The sequence below is a fragment of the Rhinolophus hipposideros genome (genome assembly GCF_964194185.1).
Source record: "Rhinolophus hipposideros genome assembly, chromosome: 5".
In the NCBI taxonomy this organism is placed as follows: domain Eukaryota; kingdom Metazoa; phylum Chordata; class Mammalia; order Chiroptera; family Rhinolophidae; genus Rhinolophus; species Rhinolophus hipposideros.
The window spans coordinates 7,671,745-7,697,250 of record NC_138051.1 but is presented as its reverse complement, the minus strand read 5'-3'; positions in this window follow the sequence as shown (position 1 = coordinate 7,697,250).

The following is a 25,506-nucleotide window of genomic DNA, read 5'->3' as shown; positions in this document are numbered from 1 at the left end:
TGATTGGCATTCTCTGCAGAGCAACTGGATAAGATCAAGCGTTCTTCAATTCCACGTATTTCTCCCTTCTCCTCACAACTTCCCTTTTCTGCAAAGGGTTGTGTGAAGTCATTGAAAAATAATACATTTTGTTAAGAGATAAACTGAGGCATATTAAAATTTTTAAGTTTATTTAAGCAAAGATCAATTCAAGTAGGGCAGTACCGAACCAGAAATGGTTGGAAGCATTCCACCTACAAGAGCTAGAGAAAATACAGAAGCAAATCAAGGGAATTATTTAATTGGCTATAGCTTATTTCTTGTCTTTAGGTATTAATTTCTTAACCTTGAGACATTTACAGGCTTACTTTTTGTTTGCTTATGTAGACTGCTAAGATATTAGAACTACCTCAATCTAATGGCCTCCTTGTTTAACTAACAACTTGCACATTTATTTAGCAAAAGACTTGGCTGCCTGCACTTGAGAGTGAACAAGACCCCATTTCAAGTCCTTTCAACACACCATGCTCTACCTGGAGGAAGCTGAAATCATTTTTTGCTTCCACCATTGTAAACTGAATGTCAGCTACAAACCCTACCAAAGTAGACATCAGTCCTACATCATCCAAATTATCTTCCAAGACATGCATTGGGGATCTGGTGTGAAGCAACATTGATCCCCAAGAGTTTGGCAATAGTAAACTAATCACTAAGTGAAAAGCTAGCCAATTCTTGAGCTTAGGTCTTTTTTCTGAGTTTCTCTCAGCCCCAAATTCCCTTTCAGTAAAAAAAAGGAAAGTTGAGTTCCTGATCCACCTGCATCCTCAAAAGATCGCCAAATCATTCTAGCTTTGAAATGAATTACCTAATGCCTCCAAGATGTTAAATCTTTCTGAGCCTTCTCAAATTGAAATGGAAAGGAAAATACTTTAAAGTGAAGATTTCAAATGCAAGATCTGAATAACTCAGTTCTCTCCTTTCTTCAGCAAACTGCAAGTTTTCAAGTACAAAATAGTCCTTAATAAGCAAAAGAAATAATTCTTTTCTGGGGGGGGGGGGGGGAATGCAGGTGAATAGTGCTACAGTCAATATTGATATTTCCATTAGCCTGAAATCCCATTACAGATATTTGTAATTAATTGCCAGTATATTTTGAACACAGAAGATTTAACAAGAATACCATGTTCACATCATATTCCAATTCTGTTGATCTGGGTCTTTCTGTCTCTGGAAACAACTTACGTAATGACTACCTAGCCTTTGCTGTGTGAAATAAGGGACTAAATGAAGCTCACATTTAAATGTAACTGAAAATGTGTCAAATTAGTTGTAAGTGAATAAAGCATGTCAGAATGATTATTTTCTAAAGGTGACAGACACGTTAGCTGTATTTCCAGGTACGTGGAGAAGCTATTAAAATTCTAGCAAGGTCTATCAGGTTCAGAGAATGACATTGGAAATTTATTACAGGTGCCAAATTCAATCGTATTCTGAAGCGTGTTAATGTTTTCCACTGCAGACTCCTATAAAATTCATTTCAAGATCTTTGGGGAAAAATGTGCTTATGAAAATCACAGAGCTTCCAAAGGGGAAATAGAAGAATGAGTAAGAGAGAGAAGGGGAGAGAGAGACAGAGTTTGTGTGTGTATGTATGTGAGAGTTTGTATGTGTGTATAAACTGCCATATTATCAAATAAGATAAACTGAAAAATCCAAAATTGCTCTTTTTATGTTCCTTGCCTTCCAGAGGGCCATATATACAATGTATTCAATGAACATTCCACAAACTACTGCAGCATTAGTCTTTCTTACTTTTCCATATGCTATTGCCGTGGCCTTATCTGGTCTCAAAGTGACCAGACTTCCAATCAAGCCTCTTCTTAATTACGTGTATTTCAAATACCTGCTAAACATACAAACTGTAAAACCAAGGCTGAAGAGAAATGAATCAAGGGTGAAATGAATATTTTTTTTTCTATTTCTTTCTCTATTTTCTTTCTTTCCCACTTCTTTTGCTTATAGGTTGGTTTATTTGGATGGTTATGTGGCTGGATTGTTTTTCGCTTCATAGTAAGTCAAAGCATTTATCTTCATGACTTAATTTAGAGTGTTATATTTTAAGTTGTGCTTTAAGTCATTAACCCTATTCACAGTTAGAATAATTTGAGAATTATTCCTCACAATAGCACGCTTGTCTCCTTACATATACAGAGGGTGCCAAAAAAGTATACACACTTTTAAGAAAGGAAAAAACTATATTAAAATTTTAATACTCAACACATACCAGTAACAAAAGCTGAATACAAGTCATGTTATACATTTTTTTGGCACCCCCAGTAAATAACTGATTCTGTACTAACGGGGCAGAAATATGCTGGGATGAAAGCGTTGCAAATGCATTCGTTTTGTTAATGATTTTCATCACAATAGGGAGGGTGAACTCTGATGTTAAAGAGCCATAGGGTAGGTGTAGTCATGAAGTACAAAGGTATAGAATAAGCATGCAATATAAGTAACTATATGTAACAAAATAAGCAGTATAAATCTGGGGTCACAGTGTGTTACAACACCCCAATGTAAAACGAAAACCCTTCTATGGAGTGGCTGATTTGTCTAAACTATGTTGCCACAACTTTCTAATTACAACAACTCATTGATTTGACCAGTTATTTGACAGTACATAATTTACATAAAGAAGTATGTGTCACTCTATGAGTAGATCACAGAAATATTGAAAGGATCTACCTGATATCTAAAAATGAGAGAGAGAGAGAGAGAGAGAGAGAGAGAGAGAGAGAGAGAGAGAGAGAGAATTATAGTTCAGTTCTTCACTTAATCCCAGTCTTACAAAATATTCAAGCCATTTTCAACATTCCACTTACACAGATAAACCATCAGGCAAACCAGACAGCTACATGTAGAGAACCAGCTGGTGCACTGCTTTGGATCCATCTGAAAAATACAGGCTGAAGGACCATTTCTAAGCTGCACCATTATGCCCCTGGCATGTTCTATTCCTGAGTTGGAGGAATTTTGTGTAAACGTGTGGACTTATGTTCTTCTCATGGGTATCAGGGGCTTTTTCATTTCTACTCATGGCTATGATTACAAATTGCTCTAAAACAAGATGGGAGAGTAAACACATAAGCTCCCATACATGATTAAATTTCTCAAGTCAACATGTTTTTTGCCACATCTCACTGACCATGGGCTCACACTTCAGCTCAGATCCCTCCCAGCGCCCAACTTAAAATCTTCCACCTTACCTTTCACCCCAGGGATATTTTCCCCCCCTAGAGCCTTGAAGAAAAAGTAGAGAACAGGTAAGAAACAACAAAAATCAGATAATCAAATGCATATGTTTGTCCACTGATGAAGATTGTCATTGAAGACAAACATACCACCTTAAAAGAAGAGTGTACACGCTTAAAAACAAAAGAACCTAGACCGTGGAAGGTGAACAGTACTCTCAAACCCTTGGAGGTTTCCTTCCTAGTTTGCCGGGTAATTTACCATCTGAAAGGTAATGATAATTGATGGTGATTTGCTGATAACAGCCATGTGAATGTGTTTGTATCTGAATGGCTGGAGGCCATATCATGTTTCTCTGTCCCACGTCTGAACTATATCAAGAGTCCATCAAAATATCCCTCAATCATGTACCACAGGGTGTCTTTCCTATATGCCCCCAACAGTATTGCTTCTGTTGCCCTCTCATTCTCAGCCTCACTCATATACTTCTTAGTGTGTTACCTACAAATAAAATTTTCCCCAAAGGAAGAAACCCATCCATAAAGAAAGAGTACATCTGCTGCTTTAGGTTGATGGTGTATTGTTCATAGATGGCAAAAACAAAAATTAAACTCCTCAAGTCTTATTTTGCTTTTGTATTCACTGTCAAGATATTTAGATGAAAATAAATAGAACAAACATTGGTTACCTGGGAATTGAAGCTCAAAATGAGAGAAGTTTGTAAGGGAACATCTGTAGGCTGTACATAAGTTCAAATCTCTTGACCTGAGCACTATATTTTAGGTTACTGAACAGACTAACTTGAGGTTGACAAACTGCTATAGGTAATCTTTAAAGAACTCTGGAAAAAGTGGAAGTTGCAAGAACACTGGAGACAGTAAATGTGATTTTGATTTTCAAAAGGGGCAAGATATATTTAGTACCAATTTAAATTCCAGGCAGGACCCAATTGAGACAGGTTAATTAACATGTTGTTAGGCAGACAGGAAAGAGCCCTGGTAAAATAAGCAAAAGGCAGCCATATCCTGAAACTCCAGGTTCTGGAAAGTCTCCTTCACTCCAGGACAAAGATATGAGAATGCACCTTGAGGTTAATAATTATCTCAAATCCCCTTTTTGCTGGACAAGGAAGCATATCTGACAGATAGGAATGGGTTCGTTAATCCCTTCAGGATGGGCAAACAGGACAAACCTGATAGAGGAATTCCATTAGAAGGTGCCAGTCCCCTTCCCCAAACAGGCAAGGGAAGGTATAAAAGTAAAAGCTTTTGCCTCAGTCAGGGGCCACCCCCATTCAGGACCACCACCCGCTCAGGAGTTCTGACACTTTGCTTTCAATAAGCTATCCTCTTTTTAAAAAAAACTCCTCACCTCTCCTTGGTCCGAGTTTCCATTCTTTGGTCTCATGAGACACGATCCCCAGCACTCGCAAAGAAAATATCCTACATCACAATTATGAAAGGAAAGCACATGAGTACCACTAGCTCAAAGGTTGGTAATCTTTCATGAATGATAAAAGACCATTTCAGAAATCTAATTCAATTTATGGATATGTTTGCCCCCAAAATATGGGATGGATAACTGAAATAAAGGATGGATGTCTTTCCTCCCAAAATATATACATGTACATAAACAAAATTTTGCATACACTTTCAGGAAGTTTATAAATAACCCCCCCCTTAATTTAATTCATGACTTGACTAATGAGCTCATGAAGATCATGTCCAATTAAAATCATTTCTTCCTTAACAAAATTTCTAATAGATCTATAAAAAGGGTCAATAATACATATAGTGATTTAAACAAGACATTTTGATAGACTCCTCATATTTCTATGGACAAGATGACAAAAAAACATGAGCTGGCTGTTAGTAAAATTAATTTGTTATTCCTTTAACAAACAGCATCTATTTAATAAACTAAGCATCAATTATATGTCATTTATGATAGCCAGTAGGGATAAAGTGATGCACAAAATAGATTTGAGGATGAATATTTGAGGGCCTTGTAGCCTAATGAAAAATTCAGACGAGAACAAAAAACAACAAAATGATTTCAAAGAATAAGTGGTATAATGAAATTAAGCAAAGTGATGAGGTAAACAGTGAGGTATATTTTAAATAGTCTAGGAAAGGCTCCCTGCTGAGGTAATACTTGATCTACAACTAAAACCTTGGGAGTAGACAGCTACGTGAAGAACAGGAAAAAGAGCATCCCAGACAGAAAGGAAAGAAGGTGTGAAGACATGAAACGGAACTCCTTGGTTTATTCAAGGAGAAAGAAGGTCAAGGAAAATGGTAAATGTAAGGTAAAAGAGATCAGCCAAAGCCAAATCATATAGGGCCTTAAGAATGGTAAGGACTTTGGATTTCTTTCTAACTGAGAAGGGAAGGTATCTGTGGATATTAAGCAGGGCCGTGATTTCATCTAATACACTGGTTTCTGTATAGCAAATAAATGCTGCTGGGCAGGAGGAGCAGAGCTAGAGAGGGAGAAGTGATGGCAACCTAGTGTAGGACAATCATTATGGAGAGCAAGAGAAGTGAATCTATTCACAATGTGTTTTGGAGGATTTGTTGATAAATTGGATATGGAAAAGCAAAGAAGAAATTAAAGATGACTTGAGTGCTAAGTACGATGATAAATCTATTTATAGAGATAAAAGAAGACTGAGGAAGGAACAAGTTTGGTGGTGTGTGGGTGGAGATGGGACAAATCTAGAGTTAAATGACTTTGTTCTTAAATGGTTCTTACTAGGGATTAGTACCAATATATTAGAAAGTTTCTAATAATGTGGTAAATGACAATACCTTTGACCCTGTCTTACTCAATTTTTTTACTAATAGAATGATTTAAAATAGAGAAGGAATACTTGTTACATTTATAAATGAAAGCAATTTAAGTTGGAATTGAGATCGAAAGTATGTGCCAAATATAATAAAATTAAATTTAAAAGGGAAAGTGTAAAGTCCTTCTCTTGAGTCCAAAACCTATATATTTAAGTATAGATTGGGAGATGTGATTTGTAGCAACATGTAAAAACACACTGGTTTTGGTCGACTGTAAATTTAAATTCTTACATAAAGTATTTAGCATATTGACTGGCACATAACCAACATTGAATCAATGGTATGTTTGTTGTCACTTTTATTGTCATTTTTGTCATTGTTTTAAAAGTTTAAATAAATACACAATGTCTCTGTCAAGTAAACTAATGCAGTTTTAGGATGAATTAATAGAAATGGAATATACAATATAGGAAGTAATAATTCCAATTTAATCTATATGATGAAACCAAACATACATTGTTTTATTATGTAATGGTTACAGATGTGCTGCCCTGGGAGGTCAACCAACAACACGACATGTGAAGAATATTGAGGAAATGAGAATGTTTGGTCACGAATAAAGAACCAGAGGGGACATGTGAAAGGATTTCACATAATAAGAAAGTAAACTTTTGCTTCACATCCCCAGGAGAGAGAAAAGGATGGCTGTATAAAAGTAGTAAGGAGACAAATTTTGACTCACTTAAGGAACGTTCTTGTAGTTTACAGTCCACAATGAAAAAATGAATTCCTTCTGTAGGCAGAGAATTCTATAACATTAAGGGGATTTGAGAATTGTCCGGTTGCCCCTTGACAAGTGTGTTGCAGAGAGGATTAAGAAATGGAAAAACAGTTATGCTAGATGACTGTGCAGACCCTTTCTAGCCGAGTGGCTCACACTTGTTCTATACATGCACAAATATAGTATTATACAGTTCCAGTTTGATTTTTTTCTTTTTCCATAGACAGCAACAAAATAGAAGTATCAGCAGGCTATGTTTTAGTTTGAGAGTGTCAGAAACTATGTACATGCACAGAGGCTCAGGATCTGCTATATATTTTCCAAAATGGTATATGGAAAAATCTACCGCCACTATCATAATCGATGCATGTAACCTTCGCAGCAGAGTTAGTCATTCCCTCAAACCCCTGCCACTAAGTGGGCAGTCAGCAATTTTGTCTTGCTTATATATATATAGCATAGGCCCTACTCTCACAGTTCTAATTAGTAAGTCATCGCTGCTAAGATATCATTGCATAATTTCATTCGACTTATGGAAAACCATTAAGAAGTCAAGGTCTTTCCTGAACTCATTAGTGACACAAAGAGCATACTTTACTAAGTGACTTCAGAGCCACAAACCAAATCTTATTCAATTTAGTTTATAAATTCAAAACCATTTATCAACTACCCACTTCCCAGCAGAAAGAAGAGAACTCAGCCGTTGTATGAATTATCGCTAAGTTCTAGACTTGGTATATCCGATGACATAACATCTCCATTTGGATGTTTTACATAGTTCCCAAATTCAACATATCCAAAATCAGCTCTTGATTTGTGTCTCTAAAGCTTCCCATACCTCTTGACACACCACAATAGAAAATTGCTCTTCTAACCACCCAGCTGCTCAAGCCAAAACCCTAGAAGTCATCCCTGAGATTCCCTTTCTTCCCCTCCTTCCCTTCTTTAAGACTGGTTAATTCCTCCTTCACAATATACATGGAACCATGTCACTTCTTGCAGTTTCCTTGGCCATTTCCTTAGTCAAGGTCACCACCATATTTTTCCTGATCTGTTGTGGAGCCACCTATCAGCCTCCCAGCTGCCACCTTAACTCATTCCTATCCATTCTTTTCAGAAATCCACCAAAGATACTGACTTGAAATGTAAATCAGATATTGCCATTTCCCAGTTTAAATTCCTTAAATGATTTCTCATAGTCACTTAGAATATTAACTTCTTACCATGGCCTTCCAGGCCTCAATTGAGATGATGTCTACCTATCTTCCAACATTATCTAATGCTTCCCACTCCTTCAGTCATTATGCTCCAGTCTTCTTTGTGATCATAAAAAACACCAAGCTCTTCCCCATCCTTTAGGTATTCTTTGTTCTGCCTAGAATGTTCTGTCCCCAACTTTTATCTTGGCTGGCTCCTTCTCATCCCTCAGGTTTCACCTTAAATTATCCCTCTTTGGGAAGGCTTCCCTGACAATCCTCTCTAAAGCAGGTTACCTGTCCCCATTTCTCTCCCATCCTGCTCCTTTATCACTACTTTGCCAACCACTCTACTCATCTGCCTCCAACAGCATTTACCATAATTTATAATTATTTTATTATGTACATGTTTTATTTGTTTTTTTTTCACTCATACTATAAAGTAGGGGTCATATCAGTTTTGTTCACTGTGCATTGGGCAGGAACATATAGCAAAAATTTAAGGGCATAGGCTCTGGAGCTGGACTGTCTGGATTCCAGTCATGCTTTGCTAATTCATAACTTGCTGAACTTGATGCTTTTGACTTATGTGAAATATGGGGAGAAAACAGTATTTTCCTCAAACATTTTTAGGAGGATTAAGTAACAGATATAAAGTTCTCAGCATATGGTAAGCACACAATAAAGGTCAGCTATTATTTTAGTGTCTAGCATATACTAAATGCTAAATAAGTATTCGTTTAAAAAATGAATGCTACAAGCAATGGTCTTTGTGAGACGTGTAAAAACTTACTGGAGATTTATCAGTTTAAGAAACATCTTTACCAGGAAGAGATTTATAACCTCAAGTAAATTGTCATTGCTGTACACTTTTCCCTGATTTTGCATTGGCTTACCAAAATGGCTTTTCTAAATATTTATTACTTTCTTCAAGTCCTCAAAGGACCAGCCTTCATCTTATAGGACATCAAAACAATAAGAAATATTTTGCATGATCATGAACACTCAATTTCCCTCTCCCTCTCTCTTCTAAATTTTATTCTTCCTTTAATTACCTCCTTTTCTAGAAACTTCCTTTTATCCACGGCCAATCCTTTCCCCATACTTTTCAATTTCATACACTCCAACTCCCCTGGATGGAATTCCATTTTTGTCTGCCTTTCCACACTTTCTCTACCACTACATTGAGTCCTTATTGTCTGTCTACAAGTATGCCAATGTCTTCACACAATACTCTATATTATACTGTTCTCTCTGGATATGAGTATACAAAGGCCTTTCTCACCACTATCAAAAAATTGAGTTATTTTTCAAGGTCCGGTGTAAATGTCACTTCCTTTGCTTAGCCTGTTCTATTCCTTTTCTTCCATGGTAAAATCAATCACTTTTTCCTCTGTCTCTAATAGTACTTCATTTATATTTCTAATATATTTCAAATTCTTTTTAAAACAATAGAGATGGATGGATATAAAGGTAGATAAGTAGGTGGTATTCCCTCCAGTAGTTTGTGAGCTCCTTAAGAGCAATGCATAAGTCATTCATTTTTGAATATTTCTTTAATAATTTAGCACTTACAGTGTTTTGGTCACTGTGCTAAGCACTTTACCGTTAACCCTGAGAATATCAACAGGGAAACTGCATAATCATCATTTACCAATGAAGAAATTGAACCTTAAAGTGGTCAGTTTACTTGCCTAATACACCAGCTATCAATCTTAGCCATGGTATTGTTTTTCCTCCCACAAATTTTGGAAGGCGAGAAGCTAGAGTAGACGGAATGGTGTAAAATAAGTAAAATGAAATTAATAGCATAAACACAATCTCCAAAAGATGTGCTGCTTTTATTATCTATTTCCAGGCTCCAATACATTTTTTTAGTATTGTATATATTATAATAGTATATTGTATATATTATGTTGTAATAACATATGTTACTATATATGTACATACATGTTTTAGTATTGTATATATTATAATAGTATATAGTATATGTTATATTGTGATAGCCTATATTACTTTATACATACTTTATATACATGATACATACGAGGGCTGACAATTAAGTTCGTGAACTTGTTACAATGCTGTTGCTAACTTATTTTGATATCAGAGAGATTATTCATTATGAATTTGCACCAACTGGATAAACAGTTAACAAAGTCTACTATTTGAAAGTGCTAAAAAGCCTGCGTGAAAAAGTTAGATGATCTGAACTTTTCCAACAATTCCTGGCTCTTGCATCATGACATCAGCTCACACAGCACTGTCTGTGAGGGAGTTTTTAGCCAGTAAACAAATAACTGTGTTGGAACATCCTCCCTACTCACCTGATCTGGCCCCAGTGACTTCTTTCTTTACCCGAAGATAAAGGAAATATGGAAAGTAAGATATTTTTATGACATTCAGGCCATTAAGGGTAATATGATAACAGCTCTGATGGTCATTCCAGAAAAAGAGTTCCAAAATTGCTTTGAAGGGTGGACTAGGCCCTGGCATTGGTGCATAGCGTCCTAAAGGGGGTACTCTGAAGGTGACCATAGTGATATTCAGCAATGAGGTATACAGCACTTTTTCTAGGATAAGTTTGCGAACTTAATTGTCAGACGTGTGTGTGTGTGTGTGTGTAGTTTTATTCCAAAATATAGTAATCATTCAATAAAGGCAATTTCTAACTAACAATAAAGATTTTTAGAGTTTATCTTTGTTCTTAGGAATTGCAATTAACAAGCTAAAAACCAAAATATAAAATATAAAGTTAAGATTATCTGTTCTAGTTTCTTTTTTTAGAGGAGAAAATAGCTAAAAGCTAAAGAGCTCAATATTAAGATGAGAGGAACAGATAAGATTGTATTCTGTTACATATTCAACTATCAGACTTTTCTTGGCTTACTTCATTCTGTAACTTTTCCAGACCATTGTCATGAGGAAACAGCAGAGAAAACTCAAGTCACATTCTTAGTTTTAGAAATGTTGAAAGCGGCTTCGTGAAGGGGACTACAAACATTAATAAATATAAACAAACCTGAATACACTAAATATAAATAATAGAACTTTTTTTCATTGTATTAAGCCTTTCAGAATTTAGGAATGTCCAATTCTTTCTCTAAAAAAATAGCAGCAGGTGAGATGAGAAAGGCAGGGAGAAAAGGAGTGTCAGAATACATAAATTTAAAAGAGCACAAAGATAGATTAGGAAGAGAAATAAAAGCAGTTAATTGGGTAGAGAGACAATGGTAGGAAGTAATTTATTCAACTTCTCTTACCTACCGTGTTTCCCCAAAAAAGCGATCTAGCTGGACGGTGAGCTCTAATGCATCTTCTGGAGCAAAAATTAATATAAAGCCCAGTCTTATTTTACTGTAATGTAAGACCAGGTCTGATAATATAATATAATATAATATAATATAATATAATATAATATAATATAACATAATATAACATAATATAACATAATATAACATAATATAATATAATAATGTAAGACCGGGTCTTATATTAATTTTTGCTCCAAAAGATGCATTAGAGCTGATTTTCCGGCTAGGTCTTATTTTCGGGGAAACACAGTAAGTAGCAATATTTTAATTCTTTGTCCTCAGCAACACTGACACTAAAACTATCAGATTCATACAATATATTTGAAAATTATAAAGCATATATCTTATAACAGGTAAAGAACTGAAAACAACTCAAATGTGCATTCATAGAAAAATGTTTAAATAAATTGTATCATGATCATACACTGGAATATAATACAAATGATAAAAAGAGTATTGGTATGAAATAACTCTAACATATGTTGTTTATGGGGAAAAAGAAGCAAGTTACAATAAAAATAGCTAGTACAGAATTCAGCTCTTTGTAAACAAATTGGACTACATGTTATATATTGTGTATATGCATAGATTGCTAGATAAATGGTATAAAATGACTTCATATTTTTATCTTTACTCATTTCTAGAAGGTGGAAAATAGGATGGATAACAAAGAGGAGAACTAAACTTTATAAAAAAATTATTTATAAAAAATATGTATATAAATATATACAGATTTATTCTAAAATATTGTAATTATTCAATAAAGGCAATTTCTGAAAATGATGAAAATTTCTAGAATTTAGTTTTGTTCTTAAGAGTTACAATTAACAAGCTAAACTCCATATTATTCACTATAAAGGTAAGATTATCTGGTCCAGTTTCCCTTTTTAGATAAGAAAATAACACTAAAGGGGTAAAGTGACTTACGCAAAGTCTCATAAATACAGTGGTACCTCGGTTTTCGAACATCTCTGTTGACAAACATTTTGGTTTATGAATGCCGTAAATGGGAAGTAAATGCTTTGGTTTTTAAACACGACTCAGAAGTCAAATATGTCACATATTCTGAGGCCTAGTGCAAGATCCTGAGGCCTCGCTGTCGGCTGTTTTTGAATGTTTCAGAGCTCGTGGATTATGTTCGAAAACCGAGGTACTGCTGTACTCATATTTAGCATTAGAGCTAGAAAGAATTAATGAATCAGTGAAGAAAAAGAAAGTTTCTCAAATAAGTACACCAATGACTCGTTGGAAATTTTGTGATAATAAGATGTTCGTATGCACAGGAACCAAGACAACAGCTATTTCCTTTGTTCCCCACAGAAATCATTTCTGTGTCTGGGCCCCACAGTACTGGAGGTCAGGAGCCAGAGAAACCTCAAAGGATGCAGCAAACTTGAGGAAAGAGAAAAATGAAGTATTTGCTTCCAACAGAGAAGTCAAAAGAGTGATTCATTTCCAACAATATTTATTGCTTTCCTACAGTGCATGGGCTGACCGCATCTGATGATGTTAATAGGAACAAGTAGGACAAACGAAGGATATATGAGGTCATGTGAAGTCTTCATTCATAACGTAAACACTAAAATCAAATTATAAATAGATAACATTGTATCACTCAGCAACAATAATTTGAGCACATTTTAAAAAGTGAAAACCAAAATATTTTAACTGGATGACGAACACTATAGTATGTAAACCATTCCGTGAAAGCTATCAATGACTGTTTGTCCTTTATCCTTCTTAACTGAAGTAAACTTAGTCTACTGAACAAAAGGATGTTACTAGAATTTTGGCTGCTGCTCAGGCTCAAAACAGGGAAGACTTGTTGGCATTCCAGTCAGAATCATGATTGGCAGTGGACTATTAGAGGTTACCGCAGCTTCTTTTAGGACAACAAATATCAATGTGTTTTTCTGGCCATTTTAGACAAGATTTGATTTTTAGGTTTAAAAGCAGCTCTAGATCTGGACCTTCTAAAGAATTACATAAAATAATAAAAACTTTCTAAGAAAACTCCCATACAGGTATAATGGGTGAAAACCTGAATAAGTTCTACAGATTGTACTAATGCCAATTTCTTAGGTTAGATACCATCCAATAATTGTGCAAAATGTTAATATATGGGGAAGCTGGGAGAAGAATGCATGGGACTTCCCTGTATACTTATTAGAAATCTCCTGTGAATCATAATTATTTCAAAATCAAAAGATAAAAAAATCTCCAGGGCACACTTCTCCTAACTAAAATTAAAAATGGGGGTTAACTTACATTATTAATCAAGTGGCCAATCCCTTGGTTTAAGGGCTATGAATTGTGTTACCTCCTGGGTTAATTTCCATATATTGCCAATCATACTAATTTCCTTTTAGAGGGTTTTCAGTTTAACAAGCGTTCAAATAGCATTCCAAAAGCTAAGAAAAATTGCACTGTTGGCAGCTGTAGTACACCTGGACCTCACTTCATCTTGTTAATAGAATTTCAATGCAGATTTGTCTATGTTCTTATTTCACTACAGCACTCATTTTCTTTCATTTGTTCTTCGTACAGTGTTTTCATCATCAGAAAAGTGATTTTATAACAAATACTAAATATTTCCTCAAATCAATTTTCTTGATCATATTTCTTTATCTTTCAAATAAAATATTAAAATATTTTTGTATCACAACAGCCAATCTAATATGCTCTAATGTTGGAACAGAAAATGTAATCTCTTTGTCATTACATGGTATCTTCAAATTTTCAGGTAGTTTTTCTCATGAAATCATTATTTAATCTTCTTATTAAATAGGGGCATTTTAGGGTAACATCTTAGAATATGCTGGAACACGATTACTAAGCTATGTAATTTAAACATGCTCTGAGCATTACTATCCATCTTGCAGATAGTGAGAAACTAAGAACACCCATGTTTTTAGTTTGCCAATCAACATTGAAAAGACAAAAGCAGCCAGATGACAAGTACTGTAGACTAAATGTTTGAGTCACCCAAAAAATACATAATCTAAATCCTAAACTCCCAAAATGGTAGTATTTAGAGGTGGAGCCTTTGGGAGGTGATTAGATCATGGTGTGATTAGATCATTAGATCTCTTAAAGAGACTCCAGAGAGCTCTCTTCATCTTCTGCCATATGAGGACTTGCAAAAAGACAATATTCTATGAACAAGAAAGTTGTCCCTCATCAGACATCAATTATATGGAGCCTTTTTGATCTTGGACTTCCCAGTCTCCAGAACCATGACAAATAACTTTCTGTTGTTTATAAGTCACCCACTGTATGGCACTTTATTATAGTAGTGCAAACAGACAAAGACAAGCAGACAAATAGAGAAACAAAAGGAAGAGTTATGGAGGCAATAGGATCTTTGTGAATCAGAATGTTTTAGATGTGGAAGGGCACAGCCCAATGAAAGGTGCATTTTCTAAAAGAATGTGACCAATATTTTCAGTGGTTGACTTAAAAAAAATAAGTGAAGGCCAGGGTCTTGATATACTGTCATCGCTTTAGGCAAAATCTCCAAGCCTAAATCAAGCCCTCTTACCAATGCTTCGGCATGATCTGCTTATATAGAATCATCTTGCTGTGTACTTGTCACACAGCAGCATGAGTGACAAAGCTGTTGGACACACTTTGATCATGTGCCATGTTAATGAGAGAGATTTATTTTATCCTCAGTACTTTCAATTATTTTTTGTTGACATGGTGCCTGACAGGAGACAGTAATCCTTGCTCTTCACATCAATCAAGTGGTGAGTGGAAGGGACACTGCTGAAAGTAGGGAACCAGAGGTGTTGCTATGTGTGCTTCCTTGAGGCAAATGGCAGCACCAGCTGTTACTCCTTCTCTTTGAGATTAGAGAGAAAAATGGATGACTGTTTTTTTGTAATTGCAATGCACTTTAATCTGTTTGCAAGGGATTTATTTATATCCTGCAGTCAATACATTTAGTAAACTGAGCAAAATCCTGCTTGCAACGACAACTTCTTAAATGACAGTAAGCAGCTTTGTTTCCAGCTCTAGTCAATAGAGGCACAACATGCAACTCCTCTGTGACTTCTGAACTATTTGCCTTTCCTGATTAATTGACTTTGGAAGAAGTGCTTCCCTTCCTTGGATTTTGTCCCTCTATAGAAAGTAACAAGAAGATGTTACAGTTGAGAGGAACAGTAGCTACAGTCTTATGACCTAATCCTAACTCAACAACGATACCCTCAGCAGAAATATATGTCTCATCTTGACAAATAGCAGAAATGACCTTCCATAGATCTTGCAGAATAATTCATTCCTGATAAACTAACTTTCATTATTAATGAAAATTTAGTATGCAATGCCAAAATGGTGAGAAAATATCAGGTCTCATGGGTTTGGAATGTTCGACATTAGTATCTGTCTTTCTTGATCAATGTCCAAATATCAACTTAGAATCAGTAACATAACTTTCCCATATTATAAGGAGGAAGAAAGTAATTTCCAGTTAAGATAGTGGAGTAGGTAAATGCTGTGCTTTCCTCCTCTCATGACATAAAAATTACAACTAAACTACAGAAAAACTATCATTGGCATTGAGAATTGCCTGAAATCTAGCTATACAGAAGTCCTACAACTAAGAATACAGAAGAAGCCACCTAGAAACTGGCAGGAGAGATGGAGACATGGAATGAGCTGGTCCCACATCTGTAAGTATGAGTTAAAAATTGACAGAAATATCTAGGCTTTGGAAGTGCCCCCTGAGGAGTAAGAGGTCCCAATCCCAAACCATGCTCCCCAGCCTAGGGTTCCAGTTCTGGAAAGAGAAGTCCCCACAACTTCTGGCTGTGGAAACAACTTCTGGCTGTGGAAACCAGTGGCTGAGTGAGATTGATGTGTGGGGGGGTGGGGCTGCAGTCTCAGGTGCTACTTTTAAAGTGACTATGTATGGACTTACTCACTAACAGACTCACTCTGAGCTGAATGGCTGGAGAAGCAGCTCAAACGTTACCAGAGATATATAGGGAGAAACTGAATTGTCTGGTTACAGTGCAAGGCCTGCAGGGGCAGATTTCTCCCAGACAAAAGTGCTGGTATAAGCCACTTTTCCTTTGTTGCGCCCTCTGCCCTCCCAGTGAGCAGACTCAAGGGTGCACCATATTTAAGTCTCCATCAACCTAGCTAACAACCTTTGCATCTCCCTGGTGATTCCCTGAGACCCTGCCCCACCCAACTTGTGGGCCTATCCAAGCTACTTCCAATGGCTTTTCCATACAAATGCCTATCTTGGTTCATGCTGCAAACTTTCCTAAAATCTCCCAAAGGTTCACAAACCCCAAACAAGCAGCATCTGGCCCCATACCTGTTGCTGAGTAGCCTCAAGCCCAGTATTGGCAGGGTAAGCCTCAATTCAAGTCTTGGCCTCTCCCAGGCAGCTCCAATCCCAGTGCAGATGGTGACCATCTGCAAAGTACTTTGTGACTCATGCCAGGTGGCCCCAAGCAGGACACATGCTGCAGAGTGTTGCAGGGCACCTCCCGAAAGGTCCTGGAGCCAATACACCCAGTTGACAGATTTACACCGAGCCAAAGCACCACCCAGCTTCCTCTGTGGATACACACCCAAAGGGCAGACTGGGCAGGCACCAGAGCCCTGCTAAAGTTTATCCTGCTCTGTAGAGTCACTCCCTGCACTATAGCTCCTCCACTGTAGTCACATCCAGTTCTCACAACCAATCAGCCTAAGGATCAACCCTTCCCATTGATGTGCAAAGAGCAACCAAGGCTCAACTACAACAGGAGGACACACACAACCCACATAAGGGACACACCTGGAGCACCAGGCTCATGTGACCAGGGGAACTGCACCACTGAGTGCTACAGGACACATACTACATGAGGCGACTCCACAAGACTAGAACACATAGCAGCCCTACCTAATACACAGAAACAAACAGAGAGGCAGCAAAATGGAGAAACACAGAAACATGTCCCAAATGAAAGAACAGAACAGAGCTCCAGAAAAAGAATTCAACAAAATAGAGACAAGCAATTTACCAGATGCAGAATTCAAAACATTAGTTATAAGGGTGTTCAATGATCTCCACAAGAATTTTAACATAGAGATAGAAAACAAAAATGAAATAAGAAAACATAAAAAGAACCAGTCAGAAATGAAGAATACAATAATTGCAAGGAAGAATACATTAAAGGGAATCAATAACAGATTAGATGAAGCAGACGATCGAATCAGTGATTTAGAAAATAACGTAACAGAAAACACACAACTGGAACAGCAAAAAGAAAAATCATCATCAAAAAAAATGAGGATACTCTAAGGGGCCTCTGGAACAACAGCAAACGTACTAACATTCACATCATAGGGATACCAAAAAGAGAAGAGAAAGATCAAGGAATTGAAAACCTATTTGAAGAAACAATGATGAAAACTTCCACACCTTGGCAAAGGAAATAGACATACCAGCCTATGAAGTACAGAGAGTCCCAAACAAGATGAATCCTAAGAGGCCCACACCAAGACACATCATAATTAAAATGCCACAGGTTAAAGACAAAGAGAGAATCTTAAAAGCAGAAATTTAAAAAGCAGTTAGTTACCTAAAAGGGAGCTCTTGTTACCTACAAGGGAGCTCTCAGACTGTCAGCTGATTTCACAACAGAAACTTAGTAGGCCAGACGGGATTGGCATGTAATACTCAAAATGATGAAAAGCAAGGACCTACAACCAAGATTGCTCTACCCAGCAAAGCTATCATTTAGAATCTGACAGATAAAGAACTTCCAGTCGAGAAAAAGCTAAAGGAGTTCATCAACACAAAACCGGTATTATGAGAAATGTTAGAGGAACTTCTTTAAGAAGAAGGGGAAAAAAAATAAAAGATTAATATGTGAATAATAAAATGGCAATAACTGTATGTCTATCAACAATTATGTTCAATGTAAATGGATTAAATGATCCAATCAGAAGACATATGGGGGCTGAATGGATAAGAAAACAAGATCCTTACATGCTGCCTACAAGTGACTCACTTCAGACCAAAAGACACACAAAGACTGAAAAGGATGGAAAAAGATATTTCATAAAAATGGAAATTAAAAAAAAGGTAGTGTCGCAATACTTATAAGAGACAACACAGATTTTAAAACAAAGGCTATGACAGGAGACAAAGAAAGACCCAATAATCCCACTTATGTGTATTTATCTGAAGAAACTCAAAACATTATTGGAAGGGCCATGTGCATCCTAATGCTCATTGCAGCATTATTTACAATCGCCAATATATGGAGGCAGCCTGGGTGTTCATCAACAGATGAGTGGATAAAGAATAGGTGGTACATATATACAATGGATTATTACTCAGACACAAAAACGAACAAAACCTTGCCATCTGCAAAAACATGGCTGAACCTAGAGGGTATTATGCTGAGTGGAGTAAGTCAGACAGAGAAAGACAAATGCCACATGATTTCACTTATATGTGAAATTTTAAAAACAAGATAAATGAACAACCAAAACAAAAACAAATTCATAGATACAGAGAATATTTTGAGGGGTTGCCCAATGGGAGGAGGTTGGGGGGATGGATGAAAAAGGAGGAATTAAAAAGTACAAATTGGTAGTTACAAAATAGTCATGGGGATGTAATGCACAAAATAATGAATATAGCTAATAATATTGTAATAACTATACATGGTGTCAGATGGGTACTAGACTTATTGGGGTGGTCACTTCATAAATTATACAAATGTCTAATCACTATGTTGTATACCTGAAACTAATGTAATATTGTATGTCAATTGTAATGGAAAAAAAAGTTTTTTAATCACTAAAAACAAGGAAGAAGCTTTAATCAACAAAAGCAAATACAGACAAATGGGATTACATGAAACTAAAACTTCTGCTCAGCAAAGGAAACATCAACAGAGTGAAAAGGAAATAGAAAAAATATTTGCAAACCATATATCTGATAAGGGGTTAATATACAGAATATATGAAAAACTTTTACAACTCAACAACAACAAAATAAACCCAATAATTCAATTTAAAATTGGGCAAAGGACTTGAATAGACATCTCCAAAGATATACAAATACCAATATACCTATGAAAAGATGCTTAACATCATGAATCATCAGGAAAATGCAAATCAAAACCACAATGAGATACCACTTTAGAACTACTAGGATGCTATTACCACAAGAAAAAACATAACAAGTGTTGGTGAAGATGTGGAGAAATTGGAACCCATGTGCACTGTTCATGGTGAGAATGTAAAATTGTGCAACTGCTATAAAAAATAGTATGGAGGGTCCCCAGAAATTTAAAAATATAATTACCGTATAGTCAATCCCACTTTTAGTTATATATGCGAAAGAATTGAAAGCACCATCCCAAAGAGATATTTGCACATCCATGTTCTCTGAAGCATAATCCGCAACAGCCAATAAGCAGAAGCAACCTAGATGTCAACTGACATATATATAGATAAACAAAACGTGGTATATACATACAAAGGAATAGTATTCAGCCTTATAAAAAGTAAATTCTGTCATATGCATGAATTTGAACATAGATAAACTTGGAGGACATTATGCTAAATGAAATAAGCAAATCACAAAAAGACAAGTACTCAATGATTCTACTTATATGAAGTATCTAAAGTAGTGAAACTCTGAAACAGAAAGAAGAGCAGTGGTTGCCAAGTGCTAGGGGGAGGGGGAAGAGGGGGTTATTCAATGGGTAGAGAGTTTCCGTTTTGCAAGATGAAAACATTCTAGAGATCCATTACAATATATCCGTGTCAATATAGTTAACATTACTGTATGTACACTTAGAAAGGGTTAAGATGGTATTTTTACATTATGTATGCTTTGCCACAATAAAAAAAAATAATAATAATAAGGAAGAAAGCAACTCACTGCACCATATTCAAAGTAGAGTTTTCTTAGTGATATGGGTAATGATAGAGCCTAAAGAATATTTGTATTATTATTGTTGTGTGTGGAAAAGGGAGTCAGAGACAGACTGCAATCCATCACCCGTAGAATTAGAGGCTCCAAACTCCAGAGTTAGCGATCTGAACCCATAAAAACAAAAAACAAAAAACAAAATCAAAAAATAAAATCCAACAGGGGAGAGAAGAAAATCCTTGGATAAAACAACTAAAGTCAAACATAATTCTGTTTAGCCTTTATCCTAGGCAGGTTTCTTTTTCACGTAATAGAACACAAACACTTACTCTTACATGAAGGCAGAGTTTAACACTTCACCTCAATGATACAATCAGCATAGTAGGCAAAATTCATTCATATCCTGAAATTTGACACTACCGATTACTTCCTTCTTGAAATTAAACCACAGCTTCTGAACAAAACTTCTCTCTTTTAATAGCTTGCATCCAAATGTCTGCTCAGAATTTTCTAGGTAGGTCTGTTTTTTTACCCCAACCCTCACCCCCACCCAGAATCTTACACACTGACTACCACAAATTGAGCTACAACACTCAGGTCTACAGCGCAGGTGTACGGCTGCAGCTCCACAGGTGCTGCTCTCCCGAGCTACAAAACCTACCAGCTTGACATCTTATGCTGCCCAAAAAAACCTTAAATTCCACTTATACGAAATAAATTTATTTTCTACCCTCTTCAATAACTAATTATTTTTCCTGATTTCTTCGGATGACATCCATCCAAGCATTCCTGCGTAAAATCTTGGGGACGTATTCTCTCTGGTCCTCACATTCAGTAAATTCTCAAGCCGTGTAGATACTTCCTCTGCAGTTTGTTTTACCTTTCTTACATTTTTTTCTCTCACAATCTAATTCAAGACCTTATCATTCTTGTCTCCCTTTACATACCCTCCACCTGAGAATTCTGTACAAGTTAGAAAATCAACCAACCGTTCTAATCCCAGTGCTGCCTGTCTGCATATCTGTAGTATTCAGTGACACACTGTTAAATTCTCTTGTTTCATTTTGTCTTAAAATCATTTGGTCACTGAATTTTGCAGTTTCAGGGAAGAAATCCATGTCTTCTTTAGTACCTAGCAGAGACTTGCCTATAGAAGTTATTGAAAAATGTTTCCTGGAATTGAATTCAAAAAGCATTCTTTGAAAAGAATGTCAGTTCTTATACCAATTTGAGTTAAGTTTTTCTTCAAAGCAGCCATAAACACTATAGACGTCATTATAAAATATTGGCACGATTACCAAATATCTCACAAAGGATTAATTTGTAGAAAACAAATGGGGTCTTTTCAAATTTTTCTTAACTCTTCGTCTCCCTCATTCTCTTAATATAATGGTTGATTTGCCCCGTGTGCGTCTTTAGTTTTGTGCTATTCCTCCAAAATGCACATCAGTATATACCAAACACAGTGTGCACACACTCGATAATGAAGTGGCAAGAAACTTATTTATTAAGTCTAGTTTTAGAGAAGGGGAGCAGATTCATTGTACCTGAAGAGAAAAGACTGAGTTAGCTTATGTATTGACTCAGGTTACCCAGCCTTAAGACCAATGGCTAATGAGTGATTGACGGAGAAAACACACATCATGGGGCTGAGGATTAACAATATCTTTTTAGTTAGAAATGACATTTCTATAGTTATTTTTATATGGGATATCAGATAAATATTAGTGCCAGATATAAATTTTACTGAGTTGAGTAAATATATGCATCATTTATCAATGTAAGTAATATGCATTTACAAGGTTATAAGAATATGGCCATACCTCCTATATGTCATTTATCTTTTCAGCCCTAGTACCTTTGGAGTTTGGTATAAAGAAGGCAGTCAATAAGTCCTTGATGAACTGAATGTGCTCATTCATTGCTCTGTTATGCTCTGGTAGAGTTACAAGTTTCACTTGCAACGCTGTACTAATCTAGGCAAAAAAATTTAGTAGTATGGATGTCAATATGCATATCAGTTGAAGAAATAAGAATTAGAACAAAGAGATCTCAAGGCAGGAGGACTTTGCCTAGGCGAAGATTTCTATACAGATCCACAGAGTTCATGCGGACCCTGCTACACCATCGCAGCATTAGTAAGATCTGAAATGGAGGCCATTTCTATCACATACTGTAGATATGAACCATGCACTAGAGATGACAGTGACTTTATAAGGCGAGGTTGAGAGAAATAAAGACTACACCTACAAATGAGGCAGGAATACTGCAAATAAGCACATGGAACACTTATAATCTCCTCCATCCTTCTCCCAGCACTATGCCTGCGGTAGCCTTGCTACAGAAGTGGCGTCCGTAGGTCATCAGCATTACCATCACCTGGGAACATGCTAGAAATATGGAACCTCAGGCCTTACCCATGGCCTAATGAATCAGTATATATTTTCACAACATTCACAGGAGATTTGTACAATAAAGTCTGAGAAACACGTTTCTCCATCTTTTATAAGATATCACAACGCACCAGCAATGGATAATGGATAAGACATAGGATCGGGCCATCCTTGGTGAAACATTTTACAAGACAATACTACCTAAACATGTCAGTACTAATAATCTAACAGGATATTTAATTCCTGCTTCGATTCATATTTGACTCTACTACAGACATAGAAAAGAACTGGAGAACTCAGTGATATAGTAGGTGTTTGCTCATCCACAAAACCATTTTTCAGTGAAGACTTCAACTCTCAACACTCAGTGATGCATGCAGATCTCCATATTAGTGTTCAAAACGCATGAAGGAGCACACGAGTCAGCCAAGGCAAAGCTATCACTCACTTAGAAGCCTTCAGTTCCACACCAGGAAAACATCACTGGTAATACAGTACAAGCATATCCAAGTGTCTGAGGCACTGAACATCGACGCATGAGTAGGGAAGAACTCGAACTATTCAAGAAGTTACTTTTAGTCTATTAGGGAAACAGAACATAAATGTGTGCCCTTTGGGGTTAGGTTTTCGTTGCTGATTAATGTTCCCAGCCCTGGGAGCCACCAGCACCATTTAAGCCGCTTGAGCTCATTCACTAACACCCCCCCACCACCACACACACACACACACACAGAGATGTTGTAGAACCTTGGTCACAAACCTGGCTGCCTCCACAGCTCTGCTGGAACATGTAGAGTATAAAGAGTCACAAAGATACCTGAGCAGGTTCCAAATGCAGAAGAGGGACAAGTAGGGAAAGGCACTCCCTTCAATGTAACCTTATCCAATGTCCCAGAGGAAAGGGATATCAAAAGTGGCTGTGGCTGAGTCTCCTTCATACAGAATCAGAGGCTTGTGCTAGGCCAAACAGGGAGGAAGTTTGCTGGTGTTTTAAATCACAAGCTTAGCCAAACAGTGAAATACTGCTCTTGTGGACTCAGTGCCTTCTTCAGCCTGGTCCTCACCTTGCTTGTGATGCCCCATTATGGTCATTGTCGAGCTGCGGTACTCATTACGAATTATGTGTACGCATTGCAGCAAGGCGGAATCCATCACTGTCCTCTCTATGAGGCATCACAAGGTTAATGTGGAAAACGCTATCTGAGTGTTAAACATGTATGAAAATGGTTGCTGAGTGGAAGAGGAGCAAGAGGACTATGAGTAAGAAAATGTGTCCTCTGGCTCTAATACGCATGTGCAGGAGAACAGATAGACTGAGATGCAAAGACTTGCAACTCACATGAAAATGGGTGACAACTTGCCTCCTTTCTAGGAGATGACCAGTATTCTTAGTGCTCGCGTCACATCCATTATGGTGCTTCAGGCACATTTAACCACTAGTGGCCTAGGAGCTTTCCTCTTCTATAAATATAATGTCTGCAGTTCAAAGGAGAACTGACTCTGGGTGGTGAACACACAATGTGAAAAATAGATGCTGTATTACAGAATTGTACACTTGAAACCTATGTAACTTTACTAACCACTGTCACCCCAATAAACTTGAATTTAAAAAAATAAATAAATAAAATAAAAATAATGTCTACAAGGGCAATGTATTTTGGGCCATGCCACAGAAAAGAAGGGGTGGGCTGCTTTAAAATGTTGTTATTATATTATACATGGAGGATTTGGGTGTGTGTTTTTTTATTTGTTTCTTTTTAGTGGCATTGTGAGGAGACACAAGGTTCTATAAAAGTAAATCCTTATGAATGAAGTTTAGTGTCTGTTAAATACCAAAACTCTTTTTTGCAGTTTAACCATTTTAAATGAAAAGCTTTTTTAAATTTTTAAGACAGCATACATGGATGTACAAACGTTGTAATGTTCTTTACTTCTCAATAACTAAAAGTCTTACTTCATGAGCCTCTGTTTCTTCACTTTTACCAATGAAATGCAACTCAGTCTCTCCATTTCAAAATTCAGTGTCTTCTGAGCAACTACTCAGTCCACTCAGGACTCTCTTCCTTCACATTCTTTCCTTCCTTCTTACTGAGTGTCCCATGGGCTTGGGACAAAGAGGAGGACCCAGGGGAGAACGGTGGGCTATCACCTGTGCTTACTGCCCTTACTTGAGTCACCCTCACTACTCTGGCTTCCACCTGTGGCACCCAGGTCCACACACACGGCCTCCTGACACCAGGACGTGCATTGGGTATACAGGACAGGTTCATCTCAGCCACTTCACGGGGGCTAGGGAGGGCCATAGAAACTGTTTTGATGGCCTCTGTAGTACATTAGACAACTCTGAAAGACTCTGTCCTGGGAAAGCCATTGACATACTGCCCTTTATCATCCTGGTGTCAGTTGGAAACATGGCTTACCTAAGAATCTTGCCGAGTTCATATTCTACACCTCCGGGCAAAAGACCCTATTCCCACACATTTTAAGTCTATATGAGATTGTAATGACTACCCTTCCCCACAGCATTAAAGCAGTACTTAAGCTTTAGCCACATCCTCCTCCAATTTTACCCTTCCTGGTCAGGGAATACGGTTCATCTCATCAGGCATGCTTCCCACTCTGGGGTTTATGGTCCAAATTCTCTGTACTGGATCTGCCAGGTTTCAGGCCTTCAGATTTAAAACCAAGTTTTTGGAATTCATGAAATTTAGTTTTCTGACCTGAGTCCCTGGCTCTTTCAATTGAAAGTCATAGCCTTAAAACTTTTATCTCTGCAATAGATATATAAAAGTATGCACAAGAGCCAAAAAGCCATGAATTCGACTCTCCCCTTTCTGTACCATCTCAACCCTGCACAGTGTAACAATATAGATAACTTTCATGCTGTTTTGATGATAAGGAGAAGT